This window comes from Primulina eburnea, chromosome 9 (assembly GCF_022965805.1).
Source record: "Primulina eburnea isolate SZY01 chromosome 9, ASM2296580v1, whole genome shotgun sequence".
Taxonomy (NCBI): Eukaryota; Viridiplantae; Streptophyta; class Magnoliopsida; order Lamiales; family Gesneriaceae; genus Primulina; species Primulina eburnea.
Genome location: NC_133109.1, coordinates 22430730 through 22434894, shown reverse-complemented (window position 1 = coordinate 22434894; position 4165 = coordinate 22430730).

The following is a 4165-nucleotide window of genomic DNA, read 5'->3' as shown; positions in this document are numbered from 1 at the left end:
AATTTGAATTAATCCTATATGAATAAATTTATAATTTTTCATGTAAGGCATAATATCTTTATTGTTTAACAATCTAATTACCATTTCTTCATTATGAAGAGGTACTGATGATTCTGTAGTTTTAACTACTTGTTTAAAACCAATTCTTTCAAAAGTTCCTAACTTATAGATCATTTTAGAATCTATCTTAGGAATAGTCCATTTATTCAATAAATCTAAATTTTCAGGTAAATCATATTCTTCATTTAAACTGTTATGAACAGTTTCTTTTAAACTGAAGATATTCATTTGAATAAAAAGTGCTAAATTATTAACCAGACTATTTCCATGGCTCTGATACCATCTGAGGCTTGGAATCAAAGAGGAATCTGATACGTGGCATTGTTTTACCAAACTTTTCCTTAGTGGCTTTCGCACACATGGAGATTATTGGTTTCCAGCCTATATACCATCTTCAACTTAAATTGAGCTAAGAAAAAGAGAAATTTAAACTCCAGAATAATAATGAATATAAGATTCTTGTTTGGAAATTTTACAAAACATAAAAGGATTTACGAAAGATATTCCAGAGAAATTAAACAACAGAGGATTTATCGAGGGCCCAAAGAATCATAAATTCATAAAAAATCACCCATAAACGCCTTAAACGCCATTTCTCGGCTAAGCAGGCTGAAGGGCTACAACATGAATTTATTTTTCTCAGATAAACTCGAACCTTGTGTTCACCATTTCCTGGTTCATCTTCTTACCTTATGTTCTAACCAAAGACTCTTATATTACATTAAATTCCAGAAATTTAAATAAATCTTTTATTATATCAATCTGATTTCAAGTTACAAATAAATATAGATCATGTCATAGTAAGGAAAATAATTTAGCACGAATATCTTAGCCTGTCATTCAGGCTAATCTCTGAAATATTAAATTAAAAACAAAAATAAAAACAAAAATAAAAACAGTAAACTTACAAAGTTGTAAGCAGAACTTCAAACTTTTATTGATTTACTTCAGAAGGGTTGTATACAAGAGAGAGTAGAGAGGGGAGCAAACTCGACCGTGTCCTTCTAAGAACACAGAAGTAACCTATATATAGATAGAAGAGCCGGACATCAAACCCCAGATTCCATCTTAAAATAAAAATAGTACATGCTTTATTAAAGCAAAAGTAACTTTTGTTACAAAATTCTAAAAGTAAATAGTGATATGCCACCCACTTTTTGTCACGATATTCCATGATGTTTTATTCCACCAACTCTTGAATAGTGAGATTCCACTATCAACGACTCTAGTCATCTTTGATATTATCTTTTAGAGATTTCTTCAAATTTTCAAATATATCATCAATTTGAGATAATTGAGGAATATCCTCATCTGGATCCTGTGCATCATGCATCTTCATTAGATGTATGAATTGATTATCACTTGATTCGGAAGCCATTGAAGCCATTGATTTATCTGATTTTGAATCTGAGCATCCAATATTCTGGAAAAGATCTTTTTTCATTTCCTCAATATAAACTTCAATCATTTTTTCTTTAGAATAAATCTCAGAGTATTTCTGAGCCAGAATCTTAAAAGGACTCATGGAGTCTTTCTCTTTTTCCTGTTGATTCTGGAATTCTTTCTGATATAAAGAAATCTTTTCCTCCAGATTTAGAAGAGTTTCATGACCATGAAGTTTTACAGTTGCTGGATCTTCTCGTAACATTTTATCCCAGAATTTAGTATAACTAACTCTTTTTAAACAAGGGATTCCTTCCTCAGTATAATCACATTCTGGTTGCCATCTCCAGATCCATGGAATTCCAAATTCCATGAAGAATAGACATAATGTCTTGCCATCAATCGAATGATCAGAAAAGGATTTCTTTATGCATGGGGCCACGTTTAAGCATGTATTCATAGGTTTTATAAAAACCTCTGGCAAAATCTTTGCAGATGGACCAAATATTTTCCACCATATGTAAAACCAATTTGGAATAGAATGGTGAAAAATGTTTTCACAAGTCTTCAGAAACCAAGTATGTTTCTTCTTTTCATTTTCATAAAATAAAATTTTATTAAAACTTTCAACATAATCCCAAAAATTGAATTTGAAACTCATTTTATGAGGTTCAGAATAGAATTCTTTTTCAAATAATGGAGATATACCCCATTCCTCAATAGATATAATCTTTTTGATAATGAATTTTGAGAAGTTATAACTTCCTTTTTGTTGAATATTACTAAAAAAATGAGTTATATCAACACTTTTTGTAGAAATGAGAAGATTTTCATAAAATCCTCTTTGCTTATAAGCACCATATACATATGATGTATTGGTTAAATATCTGTCCATGATAGTCCATGGAGCTTTTTTCCATTGGAGATCTTTTTCTTCTATAAGAAGAATTAATTCACGATGTTTAGTCTCTATATAAAGAGCTGAATCATTATCATCTTCTTTGATGATATTAGCATATGATGCTGAAGATTGAGAATCTGTATTATTCTTCTTCTTTTGTTTCAAGAATTCTTGAAACTCATTGTATAATTCAGTATCCTGCTCAGTATTACTGGCTGATGAACTTGATAAATTCTGGGCTATTAGCCTCTGTTTGCCATGCTGTGCTATAATATTAGGGGGTTTTCCCCTACCACCTCGCCCTCTATAAGAGGACTCTCCTCTGCCTCGAGAGTACATATCTGTGAATGAAAACATTAAGATAAATATTCTCGAGTTAAGAAATCTGGTAAGTGATTATCTTCACTTTTTTTATAAATAATTTCAAAATCAAAAGGAGCTAAATGAGCCTGCCATCTTGCAAACATTTGTTTAGAAACATCATGTTTGAAATCTTTATTAAACATAAATTTTGCAGATTTGCAATCAGTTTTTATAATAAACTTTTAATTGTATAAATCATCTTGAAATTTTAAAATGCATCTAACAATAGCTAAGATTTCTTTTGCTACTGTGGAGTAATTTTTCTGGGCATTATTCTATTTTCCAGAATAAAATCTTATAAGATATTCTTGTTTAGTTTGGGGATCTTTTTGTTTCAAAATTCCACCAAAACCTATATCAGAAGCATCTGTTTCTACAATTTTATCCCATAAAGGATTTGCCAGCATAAGACAAGGAAGATTTTTAACTTTATCTTTAATAATCTGAACAGCTCTAGTATGCTTATCTGTCCAAGGTAAAGGATTTTTCTTTAGTCTATCATATAAGATAGCTGAATCTTTAGTAAGATTTTGAATATAAGGAGAAATATAATTTAAACTTCCTAAAAATCTTTGCAACTGAGTTTTATCAATTATTATATCAGGGAATTTAGATCCAAACTCAATACTTCTTTGAATAGGAATTATTTTTCCTTTTTCAATCATATGACCAAGAAAACGAATATTAGTTTGAAATAAAATCATTTTAGATTTTGAAATAACTAATCCATTTTGAATAACAATATTTTTAAACATTTCTAAATGTTTAAAATGTGTTTCAATATCATTAGAAAATACTAAGATATCATCTATATAAACAATTATAAAATTGCTATTGTAGTATCCCGATGCCTAATTTGAGTTAATTATTGGATTAATTATATTTCGGTGGGATCGGAAGGACCGAACCGAGTTCGGATCGTCTGAAGAGGGTTCGGATCGTCCGAAGAGGGTTCGGATCGTCCGAAGACAGGTGGCTGGACACGTGGAAGACATGCAGAGTTCGGATCGTCCGATCAGGGTTCGGATCGTCCGAAGACAGGTGTCTGGACACGTGGAAGACATGCAAGGTTCGGATCGTCCGATCAGAGTTCGGATCGTCCGAAGTGTGCCGGATCGGATCTTCCGAAGTGGATCGGATCGTCCGAAGTGTGCCGGACCCGATGCCCGTGGTTTCTGCTCTGAAAGCCTGTCGTGCTTTAGAGTCGGGCGGGGAAGGCTACCTTATCTATGCTATTGATTCGTCCGCAGATAGTGTCGGTATCAGCGACATTCCAGTGGTTTGCGATTTTCCGGATGTTTTTCCCGAGGAGATTCCTGGTTTTCCTCCCGTTCGGGAAGTGGATTTCGGCATTGATTTAGTGCCAGGCACGGCACCAATCTCTAGAGCTCCTTATCGTTTAGCTCCATCGGAGATGCAAGAATTGAAACAGCAGTTGCAGGATATTCTTGACAAGGG